The sequence below is a fragment of the Glycine soja genome, chromosome 10 (assembly GCF_004193775.1).
Source record: "Glycine soja cultivar W05 chromosome 10, ASM419377v2, whole genome shotgun sequence".
Classification (NCBI taxonomy): Eukaryota; Viridiplantae; Streptophyta; class Magnoliopsida; order Fabales; family Fabaceae; genus Glycine; species Glycine soja.
The window spans coordinates 31213835-31235545 of NC_041011.1; the positions used below are offsets into that span (position 1 = coordinate 31213835).

Genomic DNA, 21711 nt, shown 5'->3' on the forward strand with positions numbered 1-21711 from the left:
CACCAACAACGACACTCAATTCAAGGCCCAAACTTACAAAGAATTCCTATCAAGGTTAGGTATCAAGCACCTAATAACCTCTTTTGAGCATCCTCAGAAAAATGGCTAAGCTCAAGCAACGAACAAGGTCATCCTTAAAGTCCTACACACGAGACTTGACAAATCAAAAGGCTTATGGAAGGAAGAACTCCCTGTTGGATCAAGTGGCCTCAGAATAATTAAGAAGGGGGGTTGAATTAATTATTCCTAAAACTTTACTAATTAAAAATTTACTCTTCTAAGGCTTTTACTATGTTGTTAAGTGAATAAGGAGTAGAAGAGAAACTTAACGAAAAATAGAAACAGAAATTAAAAGAGTAGGGAAGAAGGAGACAAACACACAAGAGTTTTATACTGGTTCGGCAACAACCCGTGCCTACATCCAGTCCCCTAGCGACCTGTGGTCCTTGAGATTTCTTTTTCAACCTTGTAAAATTCCTTTACAAGCAAAGATCCACAAGGGATGTACCCTCCCTTGTTCTCTTTGAACAACCTAGTGGATGTACCCTCCACTAGAACTGATCCATAAGAGATGTCCCTCTCTTGTTCTCAGTCAAACCCAAGTAGATGTACCCTCTACTTGTACCACAAAGGATGTACCCTCCAATGTGTTAAGACAAAGATCTCAGGCGGTTAAACCTTTGAAACTTTGTGAATGGGGATACAAAAGAATTCTCAAGCGGTTAGTCCTTTGAAATCTTTTGTATATGGGAAAGGGAAGAATCAAAAGAATTCTCAGACTGTGTCATTTTGAATTCTTTGACAAGGGAGAAGAGAGACACAAAAGAATTCAGGCGGTTAGTCCTTTGTTCTTTTGGAAAAGGGAGAAGAGAGACACTAAAAGAATTCAAGCGGTTAGTCCTTGGCGAATTCTTTTTGGCAAAGGGAGAAGAGAATGAAAAGGATGAATAGCACAAGTTTTCAAGGTTTAGAAAACCAGAAAACTTTGGAAAGCTTTTTGGCAAAAGGAAGAAGAAGAAGAACTTCAAAGAGACTCAGAAATCAATGTGGAAAAATTGCTTGTGTAAATAATGAATTGGAAAAAATTGATGTATATGAATGATAGATTTTTTTCAAAATGCAAAACAAAGTATTGCTTTTATAGACTCTTCATGTCTGGTCAAGAGAACCATTAGAAGAGTTATGAATTTTAGAAAAAACTTAAAACCAATTTGAAAAAGTCAAAAACTATTTGAAGAGTTACATCTTTTGATTTGTTCAGAAACTATCACTTGTAATCGATTACCAAATCAATGTAATTGATTACACAAAGCTTTTTTGTAAAAGAATGTGACTCTTCACATTTGAATTTGAATTTCAACGTTCAAGCACACTGGTAATCAATTACCAAAACATTGTAATCGATTACAGCTTTTTGAAATCAATTGGAACGTTGTAAATTCAGTTGAAAACTTTTTCAAAAACATTTTGCTACTGGTAATCGATTACAACAATCTGGTAATCGATCACCAAAGAGTAAAAACTCTTTGGTAAACAAGTTTGGAGAAAAATCCATGTGCTACTCAGTTTTTGAAAAAACTTTTTCATACTTATCTTGAATCTTGATCTTGATTCTTGAAAGCTTGAACCTTGAATCTTGATTCTTGAAAGCTTGAACCTTGAATCTTGATTCTTGAAATCAAATTTTCTCTTGAACCTTGAAGTGTTCTTGATTCAATCTTGAACATCTTGAACTCATTCTTTGATTCTTGAGATCATCATCTTTGTTATCATGAAGTGTTCTTGACTTTTGAGCTTTTTTGTCGTCACCTTTGTTATCATCAAAACTTCTTTGAATCAATCTTGATTCATCATGAAGCTTGCTTCTACACTCCCCAACATACTATGGGCCTACCACTATTCGCCCCAAACAACAACCAAGGAGACTCCTTTTGTCTTACATATGGAATAGATGCCATGATCCCTGTAGAAGTCAAGGAACCCTTGACAAGAAGGCTATTTTTCCAGACTCAACAGAACAAGGCAAACATGAGGGTCGAACTTGATATAAGATAAGAAGTCCAAGAGATTGCAGCAATCAGGGAAGAAGCTACCAGGCTCCATGCCTCAAGAAGATACAACACCAAAGTCCGGCCCCGCACCTTTGAGACTGGTGACCTAGTATGGCGAGTTTGAGGAGAGGCAAGGAAAATTCCACGAGCAAGAAAGCTAGGATCTAATTGGGAAGGCCCATTCAAGGTCATGGCAAGCCTGGACAATGGAGCATATAGACTTCAAGAACTATATGGAAAAGCAATCTTGAGAACATGGAACGCCACCCATCTAAAATTTTATTTCAATTGATCTGCAACAAAACTAGGTGTTGTACTCTTGTTCTTGATCAAGTCTTTTGTTCCAAAATAGAATAATCAGGGTTCTGGCTTGAAAGGTTTTAATGAGGCACACCTGAGGCATGAAGGGAACTTGTACTCAAATAATTGATCTAAATAAAATCCCTTATCATTCAGTCTAATTATTCCTATACATATAATACATTGATGAATGCCATGATCTCCAAAGGCTCATCAAACCCAAGGTCTGCCCTTGGTGAGTTTCGCCATACCTAGGACGAACATGTTCCTGGTCGAATCTCCAAAGACCTGTCAAACCCAAGGTCCACCCTTTGTGAGTCTCGCCACACCCAGGACAAATGTCTTCCTAGTTGAATCTCTAGAAGCTCGTCAAACCCAAGGTCTATCCTTGGTGAGTCTTGCCACACCCAAGATGAACATGTTCCTGGTCGAATCTCCAAAGGCTTGATCAAACCCAAGGTCCACCTTTGGTGAGTCTCGCCACACCTAGGGCGAACGTGTTCCTTCTCAAATCTCCAATGGCTCGTCAAACCCAAGGTTCATCCTTGGTGAGCCTCTCCATGCTTAAGAATCGTGCTTCACGGATATTCTAAAAACCGAGGCCCACTCTTGGTAAATTTCTTCACTCAGAACCACAGTATTGCTAGTCAAAGTCAAAATTGGCCTAACACTTGGCCAATTTAGCACGCTCTCGGAAACATGAGATGAATGTATAACTAAAAGACTAACTCGCCCTTGGTCAGGTCCAATACATCCAAGTTAGTTGCATACCTAACGTGTCTGACCAGTAAACCTAAAACAAGCCAAAACTAATCGAAACGCAAAGGATCACACTCGTCGCCAAATCCAAGTTTGGTAGAAGCCCAAACCAGCGATGTGTGTAAGCAAAACAAATAAATCCACAGTGCAACACTCAGCACAAGTTAACACAAGGAGGAAAATATAAATGCATTAAAAGGAAAACATTTTCAAGATTACAAGGTCGACATGGCCACAAAAGCAACATAACAAACAACCAAAAGAAGCATGGCCTAAACATCAGCCTCATCATCCTCCTCTCCTCCATCAGATTCCTCCACAACAACAATCCCATCCTCATCAAGAAGTTATTTGTCCTTCACTTCTTTGAATAGGTCAAAGAGGTTCAAATCGAGATCCTCTGTGAATAGTCCTGCCTAGTTGACAGCCTTGAAGAACCCTTTCTCATGTTGCTCCACTACTTCTTACTTAAACATGATGAGATCATCCTTAAGCTCCTTGTTCACCTCCTTCTCCCTCATTCAGCATGGCCTGGAGGTTAGAAGCCGCAAGCTCAGAATCCCTCAATTGAAGATCAACAATCACTCTTGCAGAATTTGTCACCGTGGCATCTAGTGTTTCCCTCTCCTTAGCAGAGTATTCCACCTTACCTGCCAAGTCATCCTTCTCTTTTAATACATCTTTATAGCGCCCAAATACTTGGTCCCCATCCAGTCTCGTACTCACTAACTTGATAAAAACATCGTCGACCCTGGACTACAGTTGGTGATTCGACTTGACAGCCTCAGCAAAGGCAACAATAGCTTTTTCCACCTTGGCTCGCTCCACTCGCCATATTGTCCTGACAATGGCCCTCCACTTGGAAACTTCCTTCTCAAAGGAACCAATTATGTTCATAGCCTCATTCTGCTTCCTCCTATTCTCTTTTAAAATAGCTAACCTCCTCTGAAGGGAAACCTTCGCAACATTATTCGAATTTTGCACCCAAATAGAACGAATCAATTTTTCTTCAAAGGGGGCCACGAAGCCTGCGTGCATCCTCTTCTCAGGCCTATAGCCTATACTCCACAATGAATTATCTTCTAGTGATGTATATACATGATCTAACCAAACAATTGGACAAGAAGAGGAAGAAGGCATCCCGGAATTTGGGATAGTGAGAGTTAAAGGTGGCACAATAGAGGAAGGAGGAGGCATGCTTGTTATGACACTTTTCGTTGTTAGTCCTACACTAAGTAGCGGCAGTGCAATAGAAGAAAAGGGAGCAAATGCGGCAAGGTCAAGAGCGGAAGTGGTCGATGCATAAGGGCATGAACAAGACAACAATCATGTGTCTTGCTTAAGGGCTCAAAAACTAAAGGAAGCCCTCGACTTCTTGCGTAGTCCAGTTCCTCCATTCTCTTCACTTATTTTCCTCTTGGCAGCCTAGGAAAAGGCATAAAAGGTGTAACCTCGACAACATCAGCAATGCTGGATTGGTCAACCCTAGCTTCAATCGGATCTCTTACCCCTCTAGAGGGTTCATTGACACTGAATGGGGGAGGGGGCACGTCACTATCAACAGGTCTGACTTGCTTCACTAAAGGCCACCACTCAAAGTCACCCATTATTCCTGCAAAGATAGACAAAACACAACACAAAATCAAAAAAGACAAAGTTATACTGGGACAAATGCAACAAAAAAGACAAAGTACTTTACCATCCAAGACACGGAGAGGGTTGCTGGGAAAAAGTACATGAGCACACGAACACTAGAGCTAATGTTGAAGAATGGGCATAAAATCTTGAAAGCCCTCACCACCGCCCAACTATTAGGATGTAGTTGCGAGGGGACCACGTTCAAGCGCCTCAGCAAAGCACATTGAAAGTCATTCAAGGGAAGGGTCAAATGCAACACTTCAAACATACACTGGTAAACATAGAAATAGTGGGGACAATTAATGGAAAGACACATAAAAGAGTACTCATCTTCTCCACAGGCCACTAAGGTCATCTTATAGGCATCACCAAGTTTTGTCAGCTCAAGTTGATGCCACAAGGCACCAACACTCAAGGAAGACGTTATCAACGAATGATACTTTAGGACATCATCCCTCAGCAACTCGAAATCGGTAATGCATGGAGAATGAGAAGGTGTTTCTCCACCACAATGTCTCTTCAAGGCCTCCATCATCGCCCTCCCTCGCCCCACCATCTCTCACTCCACCAAGAGGAGAACTAGAAACCCTAACTTCACTGCCATAGTCTCTTCTCGTGACCTCAGTGGTCACTAGATTCTCCCGGGGGTGAGGGCATGATTATCGTGACAAGGGAAGGTTGATCCTCTGTAGGAGTCGTGGGAGATTCTATCCCCGCGCATAGTTCGGAACTACCCTCACCCATATTTTTGAAGTTCATCAACCTTTCAAAAGAAGAGGACCCATTATCAGAGACCTCACGAGGAACCTTCTTCCTCAATGAAGAATCTCCAAAGGGAACCACCTCCCGCTCTTCCATGGGTTGTCGAACGGAACCCCTAGGTTCGCTTCCTCCCATGCCCAACACAGAATCAGAAATAGTAGACATAGTAGAGAAAATGGGCATACCTGGAATGCATTTACAATCGAAAAAGGAAAGGGAAAAACTAAACAAAACCCTGAAATCACAAAGTGCTACAACCAGAAATGTCCAGAATCGGAAAAGTCATGACAGTCGTAAAGCGAGATTAAAGTGGCGACTCAAGAGAAATTGTGAAAAAGGGTGCTCAAGATTGAAGACTGTGGAAACCTAACGTGCATTCTTTTTAAAGTGGGGAGAGAAACTACAACCTTTCAGAAACTGGCGAGAGTGGAAAAGGCTCCCTGAGAATCCATGCCACAATGTAACCCCCACGAACCACGCAATGCATCTTTAAGACATGTCCTTTCACGAAGCAACACTTGTCAAGAAACAATGTGCGTGCATAATACATGCCTACTTTGGATGAAATGAAACCTGTCCAATAGTTAGAATGGTCAAAATGGTCAAAGTTAAGGAACTCCCCCATAAGACACTCTAATACTTGACTCTACCTGAAGGGACATAAATCACGTTCACACTAGACAACCTATCCATCATAGCCTGAACAATGCTTGTCTAGGATGGGGGGCTTGTCAAGCCTACCACCATTAAATTTATCTAGGTTACTACCCTTGACACTAGATAATCTTTTTTGCCAACAAATTGGACTCAGAGCTTGGGAGATTTATGTATTGTCCGGGGTCCACGAGTGATGCAGGATTGAGTAGTCATTGGCAACCCTCCATCCTAGTTAGCCCTGGACCTTGAGCATGGATGTTTTCCATATAGCCAGCACCACGCAGCTAGGTATTTAGACCGTTATGATTCCAATACACGAGTATCTAGCTGTCAAGGTTATTATTCTGTTACAAAGCTATTACAATGTAGTTACACTTGACTAATGAGATTGTTATGCTGTTGTAGCAACCCCCAAGCAACGATCTAAGATTTCCTCCCATCACTATAAATAATCAGGTTATATATTTACTTTAACTCAACCTTTTAAGTCCATTACATGAATTCAAAATGCAAAACAGTAATATTAGTCCAAGATACTTTTGTAAAAGCTATAAAAGCAAAAGTTTAAAAAGTTCAGACATTAAAGATGAATAAAGATATCAAAAACTTAAAAGTGTTTAATTTATAAAGATGTCCTTATGATAGAATTATTTAGACAAATATTTATAAGGTTAAGATAGAACATTTCTTTTTCACTTTCCTATTCACGCCTCCCACTCCCAAATACTACTTTAATAGTTAGGCAATAGAAAAAAATGTTATGCAAAGGTATAAAGGCATATATAATTGTTTCGTACCTTTCTAGTATTTTCTTGGTTTTTCACATCAATTTCTCCGGGTGGCAGCACATCGTCAACCTGAAAACAATTGAAACAAATGAAGAAAAAATAAAAAAATAAATATTGAGGGAATAGAAAGAACCTTGATGCCATGGCTTTGGGTCTAGTTGAAAAATGAGCCTATTTTGATAGTTTATAAATAATTTTGAATGTTTTTTAAAAATTCATGAAATTCTTAAAAAAATCATAATGTTTTTTTAAATTTTATAAATTCATATTTTATAAATCTATTAAAATCTTAATCATAAAAGTTATTTAAAAAACCTTAGAAGTTATTACATTCTAACATAATCTTTTAAAATCCATAAACTTTTTTTACCAAAACAATCTTTTAAAATCTTAATCTAATATATCCCTTATTTTCTTTCCTTTCCTTATTTTACACTAGTGAGTAGGAATCCAAAATCCCATGTATAATGTGACATACAGAATGATTGGATGAGATTACTTTTCAAAATTATAATCTAATTAATAAAAAATTTGTTGGTGTTAATATTCGAATGCTAACAAGGAAAATAATTTCTTACGATAAACAATTCTGAAGATTATGATAATAATTGATAAATAGTAAACAGATTCATTTTTAGTTAACTTTCATATTTCCCTTCTATCTTTAACAATTAATTTATATATGAAAAAAATAACCATTCTAAATAACTTCATGAATTCTTTACATGGTTTCTACTAGAAAACTAATTAATTTAGACAATATAAACAAAATTCCTGTTTAAATTTAATGTTGATAAAATTGATTTTACAGAATTAATTATGGTCCAAATTATTTATAAAATAATGTGATTTTTGTTTGGATAACAAAATAAATTATCTTAAAACCACTTTTCACTTAAACGTGTCTAAACATAAAATTTATTTCACACAATCTATTATAACAATAATTAATTGTATCTTGTGGTTCCTCTCCAAAAGAAGTTTGATAAGCAAATTTCTAATTGTTCTAATGTCATATAAGAGACACAGAGAGGCACGTTGGATGCAAATTTCGCCAATCAGTGCTAAAGTTCAAACACGTACAGGTCAGCTACAAAATTATCAACAGGATTATATGCAGGTTCACACATCTTCAAGAACATAGAACATATTGATTGATCAATTTGAGAAGATCTTTGAAAATAAAACTTCTAATTCCTTCATAATTAAAAGCTTCAATGCTCAAGATGGAAGACATTCTGTCAATCGCTGCAATTTACTAGGATCAAGTTTCTGCTGTGTCACAACAGGCTGCTTCTTCACAATAAGCATCCGAGAGGTAGGGTCCACAGTCCAGCCTTGCTGCAGTACATCTAAATTGTACAACAAAAAATGTCAATAATAATAACAGAGAGGGAGGAGGAAACAAACAATTGTTGTTTATTGTTAAATATATTGATTAATTATGATATAGCAGCCAAATTCACCATCAAGAATCATGATCATCTTTGGGCTTCAAGTACAAAATGTAATCAACATCCAACTTCTAAGGCTTCTAGGATAGGGAAAATTACTTACAATTTGTAGCATCATCCTCGTTCATTCCCAGAAATAAAGCAGTGTCTTTAATGCTTATCATAGAATAAGCAGAGAGAAGCAGCTGAAACATCTCCTTTGCGTAAAGTTCTGGAAACAGTTTATTGGTATTAAGATCTTCGCTGAACTAAAACATCTTTGAATAAAATCAAGGTGCACAAGACTTGTGAACTCAAGCTATTTGGAAAAGCAATCCAAAACCAAGAATCATATTTAATAAAAAACAATTGCAGAAGTTACCGTGGAAGTCGTACGTTACTAGTTTACTTCTTTTTGTTTTATGGAATATCCTTGGAACCTTTATCTTGAGTACATGTTGGCCCAAGAAATTACCGTTCATCTACATCTTTTCATATTCATATAAGAGGGAAAGGGAAGTTCAATAGAAAACAGATTTTTAATCACCAGTCTTTCAAGTTTAAACTGTAATACATTTTGTTCTCATCAAACTAATTCTAATGTGCTATTGTTTTCATTCATTACGGCAAGCATGGCGAAAATAACATTTTATATTGCACTACATAAAACCTACAAAACTTGATGCAGATTAATTGTTCCATACATCCACACTTTATCAATCCCCCCACACAGAAATTAGTGAATTAGTTTCTGTATACCATGTCTATATGATCAACATTCAACAAAGGTAACATGTAACGGGTTATGAATTATGATAATAAAAGTAAGGGCAACATTTTAATAGAGCAAGAGTCGACAACAACAGCTTCAATCTCAGAAATGCAACAGAATTAACACATACAGTTAGATGGTTAAGAAGACATTCAAATTCAAAGTGAACAGAATCATGCATTAATTATAGTCTATGAAGCACAGACTCTGACAAGAACACCAGACATGACGCGGACACTTTAACACGGTTAATGTCTAAAATCTAAGACACAAAAACACCACATACATACACAAACATAGAGACTCTAATGAAACGAAATATGAATAACATATAACAAAATATCTAAATTGATGGTATATTAATCTTTTTGAACCAATCTTCTATGTCCTTTTCAAGAGTATAAGTTGTGTAAAGGTGACCACTAGAGTGGTCAAGCCAACAAAAAATAATTTTTTTTAAATTAGACATCTAATGAGAAATGTCGAACAAGTGTGGCTGTCGGAATCATGTCGACAGGCAACATGGCTAAAAAAACAGAAGAAAAATGTTAAAAAAAATCTTGCCTGAAAATGCAGCAACTAGGGCTTGGAGTTCCTGAGTCCAATCAAAGCCACGGATTGCCTCATGCACTCTGGCATAGTCACGTAACCAGAGCTTCTGACCAATTTTCCAAACCGCAGTGACTTCAGGCTGGCTCTCTTTGATTGAGGTAGTGAAACAGGAATTTTATTTATTTCAGTACCAACATATATAATGTCGTGAACATAAATGTGAGAGAGAAGATGAATTGCATAGGGCCAATCGTCCTGATAAGCAATGCCGTCAGCTGCAACCTGTATTGAAGTAATCAGAAACACAAACCCTAATAAGGAAAAAGGGAAAATGAAGCACAACACAATCAAATAGATTATAGATAGAGATAGGTACCTGAAGCATCAAGTTGTCGCACACATCCGCAACCTTGTCGTACGACTTCGAATCCAATGCAGCTCTCACCGAAGAGAAATCCATCACTCTCCTCTCCGATCAAATCCCTTATCCTCTATATTAAAAGCTAACCTCGAAATTCAAATAAAAAGCCAGTTAACACTTGTTTTACGCAACCAAACACGACCTCAATTCGATGACAAACAAGTGAGGAGTGAAAACCAGCTTCGGTGACAGACTGTATTGCAACGACGTCGTTCTTATTTGCTCTATCTCTATGACAGACTGTAGGAGTCTACGCCAGTCTATTTGGGTCACATTTCACCAAATTGGTAACTCAATCCAATAAAATTTGAATGAATTGATTTTCCAACAAAATAACAAAATTCAACCCAAAACTATTTGTAAATGATTTGAATTGAAGTGGAAGAAGTTTAAGAGAAGAATCATATATTATTGTCATGATCATCACATAAGCTAATATATTATGTTAAACATAGTTTTAAAATTGAAATATAATAAATAAGCACCAGCTTAAAAATCCAAAAACTAAAATTACTATATCATAGTTTAAAAAATCAAATGTTATGAAATAATCAAATTAGTAATGCAAGTGAAATTTCAATTAAATTTAAAATAGCTTGAAACAATTAAAAATAAATAAATTTTCTTGAACAAGCTTTACTGCAACAAATTTGAATTAAAGAAATTTAAAGCACAAACATATAAATTACATATTATACATAATAAAATATCAAAATTATTAGAATTAAAGGGCCAGTGGATCAATGAAATTACATATAAATTACTCATTAAACATAATAATATTAGTTTAATACAAATTAAAGAGTTAATGGGTTAGGTTAGTGGTTCAACAAGTCTATATATTAAAATTCGTTATTCAATCTAAAATTCAATGACTTTAATTGATTTGGGTCTGATTCAAACATAAAAAAATATTCAATAAAAACTATTTGAATTAATTTGGGTCTATTCAAGTTCATATTGGATATGTCCAGAAAAACATGAAATGAGGTCAAACTCTCGAACTGCACGGTAGTCACCGTAAGGCATCCAGCAAACATCAGCAGTCTTCAGTCGATCTAGACGCTTCTGATACATCGATGCTGGTAATGCCTTCGTAAAGGCCTTCGTAAAGGTCCAGCGACAAGCACGTGGTGACCTTTCATCATAGTCTAAGTCCGTAAAAGCCCCAACAATAGATGGAAAATGCTCATAAATCCAACACTACACAAATTTGATAAGAACAAAAAAAAAAATCAAAAGAACATATTAAAAAAATTAAATAACAATCAATGACAAATTACCTGTAATAGTGTGATATATCCAGCAAGTTGTCTGATGCCGCTCTTACAAGCATCATTCAAATTGTCATACATATGCATTAGGGTAGTAGCTCCCCATGCGTAGCTTCCACTCTAACTGAGGTCTCGGAAGGCGTCCAAGAACACAACATGCACATGTGTTGCACTCTTGTTAGCAAAAAGAGTGCAACCTAACAAATGCACCAAATAAAGCTCGAGCTGCTACAGTCCGGTGTCCGACCTTACATTTGCTATGATAAATCTCTCGTAGCCATGATAGGCATACATATGCCCCATGACACTGTACTATCTCAGCTCTAGCTTCATCTCCACTGACTTAAAGTAATTCCACTAACATCAACACCGCTTTGTCGACATGAAGAGTGTCGAAGCTGTGGAATGCGCCTATGAAGGGCAAATGAAGAAAAGAGACCAGAGACCACATCATCGAGGGTGATGGTGACCTCTCCTACTGGAAGATGAAAACTACTCGTTTTCTTATGTCACCTCTCCACAAAGCCGATATAAGTCCCCGATCGCCAATGTCCAATGAACATACGATCAAAGGACTTAATCTTGTGGTAGTGACTAACCCTTCAATCTCAGCAGCAGGCCTCCCAAATTTTTGAACCTTCCTTCCATGGGAGGATAATTTCAATTCAGGACGTTCCTAAAAAAAATTAAAATAATTTTAACAATTTTAATAATAATAACAAATACTTATTGAAATATAATTTATTAAAAACTATAAATACATCTCTATTCCAAACAATGACTGCAACATGATCAGCATAGGCAGTCAGAACTGATGTGTCACGCGGTCTGCCGAGAAAACCCTGGGCATCAACATCAACTTCTTTAGGATATTGGAAGACCTCTTCAACTGCATCATCCACGTGAAGAGCATCCTCAGCAACAGTGGCAGCTTCCTGTTGCCTACGTGCGGATGCTGTGGGCTTTCATCGCTGGAGAGCATCATATGAATCACAATTATCTTCTCTCCACAAGACTCTTCCTATAACTCTGTCTAAGGCACGACCTAAACCTCTAGTTCTAATCATAATTTGCAAATTTGCACACACATACAAATTTATTTCAAAATTCAAACAATACTTAAATTAATTACAATACAATCATTCACAAACAAAAAAATTATTATATATATATATATATATATATATATATATATATATATTCAAATTTTATTTATAATTATTTTTATTCAGTGAATTAACTTCTTTGTTACAAAGCAACTTAAATAAACACTATAATTAATTCCTTACATAAAAAACAAATATATAAAAATTATAAATATATTTATAATTAAAAATAAAACAACAGCTTTTTCAAACAAAAATGAAAACTACGTATTAAAAAAAACAATACGTATTTAAAAAAAAATTAATATATTTACAATTAAAAAAATTACTATTTAACTACATAATTCTAAATAAACAATTTTTTTGTAAAATAAACAATAACTATTTACAAACAATAAAGAAAATAATATATTTATATTTCATTAACAAACTATTAAAAAAAACAAAATGAATATATTTAGAATTAAAAGATATAACTATTTGAAAACATAATTCAAAAAAATTTATTTATATAATAAACAATAAATATTTATAAACAAAAAAGAAAATAATATATTTATATTTCATAAAAAACTATTTAAAAACAAAAAAATTAATATATTTACAATTAAAATAAATAACTATTTCAAAACATAATTCAAAATAAAGTATTTTTTATTTAAAAAACAAACAATATCTATTTTAAAAACAAAATTTAAAATTAATATATTTACAATTACAAAAAAACTATTTAAAATCATAATTCAAAATAAACTATTTTTTATAAAAGAAACAATAACTATTTACAAGGAAAAAAAGAAATAATATATTTATATTTCATAAAATAAATCTATTTAAAAACAAAAACACAGGCCTTCAACTTATCCTTATAAAAGCAAATAGTGACTCTTCCGTACAAGTCACTATTCCTCGGCGCCGTTTTAATCCTCTTCTTCCTCTTCATCTTCAACTTCTTGCTTCTTCTTCTTGCTTCATAGGTCTTCTTCTTCGTGTTGGTGCTTCTTCTTCTTTGCACGTGTGCATCTTCTTCCTACGTTCGTGCTTCTTTCAAGTCTGGCGTTCATGGTTCTTCTTCCTCTTCGTGTGTTGCTGCTTCTTGTTCTTCTTTGTTCATTCTCCTTCGAGGTAAGTATTGTCTTCACTTGCATTCTTCTTCTTCTCTAAATGATTGTTGTTTGAATGATAGCACATTGAATGATTGGTTCGTTTTGCAAATCGTTGGTCTCAGTGGCAAAACACATACGTATGGGTCATACGAATTACTAATTCGTATGTGATTTTTTTTTAAATTGTTTTATTTGAAAAAAAATAGAAATTATTTTTAATTGTAAATATTTATTTGTGAATTATTTTATAAATTGTTTTGTTATGTAATTTTTTTTAATAGTTAGTGTAATTCATATTTGTTAGTGGTTGTGTTTCCTAGATGCATCACTTTGTTGGTCCATGCTTTCACAAATTTTTCTTTGTGCAAAATCACCCATGTTTGACACACATAGTCCACAAACATAGGCCATAGAGAGCAAGCCATTTCAAAGTTTTTAAGGTACTCATCAAAAGAACTCTCACATGGATAGTTAATCAAACTCTCCAAGCCTCCATCACATAATCTCATGCATTCTTTTGAGCAACCAGGGTTTTACAATTTGCCTTTACATTCTTGTCAATGTGAAACCGACACAACAAGTTCGTAGTATCCGGGAATACAGTTTTCACTGCATTCATCAAAGACAAATCTCTGTTGGTGACAATAACCTCGGGAAGTGCATTAACTCTCGTGAAAAGACCCCGAAACTGTTGTAGAGCCCAAACAACATTATTAAGACGTTCTTCTTCCAAGTAAGCAAAAGCAGTGGAGAATGTCATTCCTGTTAGTGTAGCACCAGCAATATCAAGCAACGACAGTTTGTACCTATTTTTTTTGTAGATACTATGAATCAAGAAAACCAAATGACAAGAATTGGTTAATTTTACTACATCAGGATGACTCTAGAGCAAGTCACGTACAACATTATCATCCTTCATCATATGCCAGTGAATATATTGATCTCGATCAAGCAACATCATGAGTTGTTGCATTTCAATGTTACTCCCTCTTATGAAAGAATGATAAGCATGTTTGGCATTGTAAATTTGTTTGATTGTTGTATAACTGTTGACATTGTGCTCCTTCAATGTCAATAAAATATTTATTGGCTTTACCATGGACTTTGTCATATCAGCAACAACAATCTTCTCATCTTTAGTTAATCGACCCACATATGGATGCCCAACTAATGACTTTGTCATTTCATGGTTGTGAACCCCACAAATTAACTTCATCATCCATCTTTCTCCTCCCAAAACAGGCTTTGCAAGCAACTTAAACAGGCATCCACATTTTCTACTGCCAGTGCATATTCTTACCAAATCATTCTTCTTAGGCCTATACTCATCACTCTTTTCGCAAGCTATTAACAGAAATAAGACCTTTCCTCTAACACCAATATTGGTGTTTGACCTCATTATCACAATAACAAATCCAATGTCACAAGTCACCGATTGAGCCCAATGTAAAACTTCATCATGGCTAGCAAACAACTATAACACAAATAAAAAAGGTTTGAGATCAATAAACATTTATGTAATATAATTACTGTACCAACAACAAATTAGACAAATACCTGAGAAGTATTAAAGGCATCAGAGCAATCAACGTGTTCTACTTTCATGCCAGCATCTTCCTCATTTTCAACATTCATATCAACTTCTTCAGACATGATACTATCATACATCCACTGTTCTTTGTCCATCTTAAAAAAACATTTAACAAATTAAATGATAAAAAAATACAACTTAAAAAAATTATACAATCACCTCATTTGTTATCGACACAAATATAGCTCTATACAAAAATAAAATAAAAAAGTATTGTACATCATATAACCACAGACTACATTTTTACTATATATCTTCATTAAAATATCATTCCATAAATATCATATAAATCCTAATAAATATATCGTTCAATAAAATACCAAATTTGTTTAATTATTAATCACTGTAATAAACATTAAAATACATAATTCAGTTAAACATCTAAATACGTAATTCAGTTAAATTAAATGTACACACAAAATTGTTTTAGCAATCTAATATTACTTTTACCAATCTAATCACTAAATTAATTTTTAAGCAATCTAATGTTAGTTCTAACAATTTTTAAAAGTTTATGCATATTATCATTTTTTTACCAATCTAATTACTAAATACATTTTTTTATACCACTATAAAATAATATCACCAAATCAAAATTTCTAAAATTGCTAAAACAATTACAACAAAAAATTACACTACAAAAAAAATTAAATGTATAATTCAAAAAATTTAATTTACAATTTTTAAAAAAATTAAAGCCTATGGATTGACAATCCGTATGTTTCTAAAAAAATTTCACGTACCTCTTCTTCTCTAGTGACGAATAATGACCCAACTTTATCATATACTCCTGAACAATGCACGTACACCACCGAAGACCAAAAATGCTTAGAAAATGAGCCTAACGGAAGCAACTTACAATAAGGGAGTGAGATTTGGTAGAAAAAAGATGCTGTAAAAATGAAAAACGGATACTGCTATTTATAACCAAAAAATCGGCATTTTCGTAAACTGCTAGATGCTGGATGTCTTAACAAAAATGCAAGGTGCCCAAGTAGTTGCCCTCAAAATAGTGTGATCTACTCTTAATGGGTCCCGCCCAACAAGGTATTGGGTGTGTTTGTGAGGCCCCCAAAAAAGTGTTATTGTTCTTTCGAGAGGAGTGTTGCTAGGTGCACCCAACATTTTTGCTGGTACACCCAGCACTTGTAGTGAAAAGGCCGTAATACCCCTGACTTATTTTTTTTAAAAATAACGTGAGACTCTCTCTCTCCCGCCCCGCGTGCGTTTCCGCTTCTTCTTCCTGTGTTTTCTTCTCTTCTTCCTCACAGTGTTTTGTTCTTCTTCTTCCTCACCTCAACCATTTTTCGTATTGTTGTTGCTCAAGTCACCGACATTTCCATTTGTTGTTGCCGCTAAGAGGAGGTTGCGGGAAAAGGTTCTTCTTCTTCTTCATTGAGGAGCTTGCCACCATTTGTGCCGTGAATAGGAGGTTGTCATGAAGAGGTTGCGAGGTGCATTGAGGAGGCTTCCGCGAAGAGCAACGCCGCCGTCCACTATCGAGGGAGCTTCATCACCATCCACCGTCGAGATAAGCTCCCTAACCATGGCTTTTTGTTCGTCGTTGCCATAGTTAGGATGATCCGCAAGCATAAATAGATGATCCATAAGTGTAGACGTTAGGTTACGAATGAAGTTGCGTAAGCTTGTTACGGATCAACTTGATCCGTAAGAAACTTACGGATCAACTTGATCCATAGTATTCAATTTTAATTTTTTAAATTGTTTTATATTTGATAAACAGTGAGTTTTTTTGAAATTAGGATTTAGGGTTAGTTGATTAAGTTTATACTAGTTTGAAATTGGAAACTGTGTTGTTGTATATTACATTCTCACCCTAGACACTATGTCATAGTTGCACATTAAAGGTGCTTTCCCATTAGCCTTAACTTGGTCTATTTGGAAGCTTGGAAGCAGTGTAGTGTTCTGTAATGCTCAATGCTAATTCAGTGTTTGAAGATGCAACATTAGCCTTAACTTTGGTCTTGCCTTAGGAGTTTTGAGAAAGATGTCACAGTCCATTTTAATCAATGGGCAAGTAGCTTTAGACAAAGTTGTATGTTTCAGCAGAGGATTATATAGTTATGAGTCTAATTCATGTAAATTTCATATGAAATCTATATCCATAGATTGGTTCCCTTTAAGAATATGAATGTCCAATTGAGGAACCATTTGTATGGACATTTTCTATATTATCAGTACGTGTGGTACTCCATTTACTTTTTCTTTGACTTTGTAAATATAAGAGTATTCAAAACTGAAAATTTCTACTAAAAGGTACCATGATTGATAGCTAGTCTTATTCATTCTGAAACCTTATCAATTTTTTAAGGAACATGGAAACAAATAGTAAATAATTAAGTACATGTAGTTTGAGTTCCAAAAACATATATGGGTCATATTGATCTCCAAAATAAAAAGATATAGATGAAGATAATGTTGAAAGTTTTTCATGTGAATATTTTCTTATGTAGTCATCTTTACAAGTAAGTGCTTGACGGATGAGAATAGCTAGCCGTTGGATCATGGAGTAGAGTGGGTTGAAAATATTATGCGTATTGTTTTTTTTGGTTAATATTAAGCATATTGAAACACACGCCTAATGTAAATGAAATACGGGAAGACAAATATAGAACAATGCTTTCATGCAAATAATCATTTATGTATATACCTGGAAAAGTTGGATAAATTCTCATAGACCAATGAAATTTGAGTTAGACCAATGAAATTTGACTGAATGAAATCAGTGATGGAATTTGCGGTACTGATTTGCAGATCATGGTTAGGACCAGAGGATTAGGTCATGCCTTAGGTCACGTTACTGGTAGAGGTGTGGGCAGAGGAGATCATGATGATTCTGATGATGCTCTGTAGCGTCGACGGCCTACCGCATCCACACGCAGGCAGAGAGTAGCTGTCACCACTGAGCACGATGAGCCAGTGGTCCCTGCGACACAGGCTGAAAGAGCTGCTGTTCAGGCTGACGTATATGTAGATGAGCCGATGGCAGGAGGTGATGTACAGGACACTCGGCCAGACATTACTGCAGACACAAGCGCACAGGCTGCTGAGGATGAGCTTGAGGGATTTTCGAGTGGTCCGAGCAACCCATCCATGCTGACCGAGTATGCGGATCACATTGCAGGCAGCGTATGGACAAGAAAGGTATTTATAATATTGAATTTGAGTTAGTTGTTAATTATACTTTATCATTGAAATTTGTTTTCCTTTAAATGATGATGTTAATGAATTGTGTGTTCCTTTATACTTCAATTCAGGAGCATCCTGAGTTGAAGTTATCCTCTCATGGGAGGAAGGTCCATAGTTTAGGCAGGTCAGTCCCTGCCATTGAGGGGCTAGTTGTTGGGACATGACTAAGTCCCCTGATCGCGTGTTCGGTAGACACTGGCGATCGAGGACTTTTGTCATCGTTTGTCGAGCGGTGACACCGGGAGACATCTAGTTTCCATCTCCCTATGGGAGAGGTGACGATCATGCTGGACGACATCTCGTCTCTTCTGCATCTGCCCGTGGTTGGCGACTTGCATGCCTTTCAGCCCTTGCACATGGATGATGCGATACAGATGCTGGTGGACTTATTGATGGTCTCTACAGAGGCTGCCAGGGCTGAGACAGGGCAGTGTCGTGGATCGTACGTACGCCTGCAATGGGTACGTGATATCTATGAGCGCCGATGCCAGGCAGGTCATTGGACAACTGTGGCTCGCGCGTATCTTCTTCATCTTTTGGGTTGCACTTTTTTTGCTAACAAGAGTGCAACCAATGTTCATGTTGTGTTTTTGGAGGCCCTTCGTGATCTCAGTCAGACCGAGAGGTACGCCTGGGGAGTAGCTGCGCTGGTCCATATGTACGACCACCTCAACGATGCTTCTATTAGCATCAGTCGACAACTTGGCAGTTACATCATGCTGCTGCAGGTAACAAACATGTTTTTGATTCGTTGAGGTTTAACAATGTTTAACTTTAAATTTTTTTATACCTTCATTATTAATGTTTATGATTTTCATGTTACCTCTGTAGTGTTGGATATACGAGCACTTTCCCTCGATCGTGGAGTCCACTGCTAATCCGGACTACAACGAGGATTCACCGCGTGCCTGTAGGTGGATTGCTACAAAGAAGACCGTGAAGAGCATATGTACACTGGCGTATAGGGAGCGCCTGGATCGACTACGGATTCCAGACATCTGTTGGATCCCATATGGGGAGCACCGACTGGTCCAGGACTTCCATATGATTTCATGCTATTCCGATCTCCTGCGCTGGGGGCCCGTTGTTGTGTATTACTGACCAAAGAGGGTCATGCAGCAGTTTGGATACACCTAGACCATTCCTACTCCGCCTGTCGATTCATGGGTGTCGTATGATGATATACATGGTAGGTGGATGCACTATTCGGATCATATGGTTACAACAAGTGAGGTGTGCGCTATGCCAAGTCAGTGTGCCAGCGACTACATAGACTGGTTCTTCCGTATTTCAAATCATTTCATGACACCAGGCCAAGCATCAGATCCTCTGCCAGATGGTCATCCTCCACAGCCCCGAGTCATCCCTCAGGTCCCAGAGTTAGATATCCCTCACGTGTCGAAGCCAGGATCACCATCGACATCTGCAAGGCCCGCTGTGGACGAGCCTAGACATGCAGTGGTAAGTAATACTAATAATTTACGTCATTTACGTCAATATTTTCATAATAATTTGTCTAATGTGTTTGTTTTGTATTTAACAGGAAGTTTGCTATGGGATTGCTGAGAGGTTGGAGTGCCATCTGAGCCTAGGGGTGGTCACGCCAGGCTCATCAACACATGAGGTGATCGAAGAATGCCTCAGGATGGCCAAGAGTGTCACACAGGACCAGCTAGTATATGTTAGGTCTCGGCGCACAGATCAGGCGTAGTTTATTTACATATTTTATATTGAAATTCGATGTATATACAATTATTGCACTTGAACCCATTTCATTAGTAATGTTGGTTTTATTTATTTCCATTAGTAATGTTAGTTTTATTTATTTCCATTGATTGTGTATTCTCTTTGCCTAATCTAGCTTAATGGATGATATTAGGATTGTGATCAACTCGTTGCCTATTAAATAATTTTTTGAAAAGTGTGTTTTTAAAAATGTTTTAAAATTTAATTATCGCTATACTAGGTATAATTATAGGATTGTGATCAACTTGCTGCCTATTAAATATGTTTTTTTTAAATATGCAAGGGTTCCACAAAATAAATTAATAATAAATCAAACTAATGATAGGCTCATCAACTACTGAAATCGTCAAAATTAAGCTCAACTAGCTTATAATTAGTTTTTTTCATGTTAATTAAAAAACAAACACTTCTTTCCCAAAATATAGCCTCAACCAATTAGTTGGTTCTCATAAAAATTACCCCTAATTCTATTAAGGTTTAATTATATTTTTAGTCCCTGAAATAAAACAAAATATTTATTTAGTCTGCAAATAAAATTTTATAATTTTATTCTGTCAAATTAAAAAAATGTTTTTTTTTTAATTTCTCTCCTCAGATAAAAATCCGTATTTATATTTTATAATTTTATAATTAGGTGTAACATTTATATTTTATTTTAAGAGACTAAAAAATAAAACATTCTCATTTGAAGCATTATACATCATATTAAATTAATAATTGACTCATATAATTTATTTATTTTCTTGATTTTCATATGTTGCATCTGAGTTAAATGTACTTTGTTAAATATTTTTAATTAGTTCAACATTAAATTATTTTTAATTGATGACAAAATATATTTTAATTAAATTTTAATTTTATAGTAGTTTCTTTTAAAAAAAATGAACTACTCAAGTTTAAATAATTAATTGTTATTTTTTGTTTGTTGTAGTTATTTTTTATATTTAAAATAAATTTGCAAGACCGACAAAAAAGTAAAAGTAGTAGAAATCAAATTTAACACAGAACGACAATTCATCTTCCATTTCTAGAAAAAAAAAAGAACGATTATGCGATACATGAATTCAAACAGTACATTAACTTCAACATAGTCGAACGAAATTAAATTTGCTTCAAATACTACAACTAACTCATGCTAATTTTGCAACAAGGACAACTCGTCTTCCATTTCCGGTACAGGTTTACTGAAAACATCTAAAATTTATATTGGCCCAATCTTTTTCCAGTAGTTAGACTCAATCAACACCTTCATCACGTCATCATTGGTTTTGAGTTCAATTATTTCAAGTTTTATAACTTTTTGTGAATACTGATGGTGACTTGGTTTTCGAAAAAACAATCGTCTTACCATTTGTGTTTCATGAATACCATAAGGGGGAATCCCAGGAGGCGCAACTTGTTTGATCAAATCCTTCAGTTCATCCATGGTACATCCGGTGGGAATGTCAAACTTTTTGGGATTTTTTCCTGTGAACGAGTAACCAACAAACTCATTTTGGCGTGACATGTTCCATCTCCCATTGTAATATAGCAAGGTATCATGAG

The 21711-nt window shown here is 35.7% G+C and overlaps 2 pseudogenes; one reads left to right on the top strand and one right to left on the bottom strand.

The window, feature by feature from the left end:
• Positions 1-7941: 7941 nt before the first annotated feature.
• On the bottom strand, positions 7942-10392 carry LOC114370808 (annotated as a pseudogene).
• Positions 10393-17988: 7596 nt separating this feature from the next.
• Positions 17989-20131, top strand: LOC114371627 (annotated as a pseudogene).
• The last annotated feature ends 1580 nt before the right edge of the window (positions 20132-21711 follow it).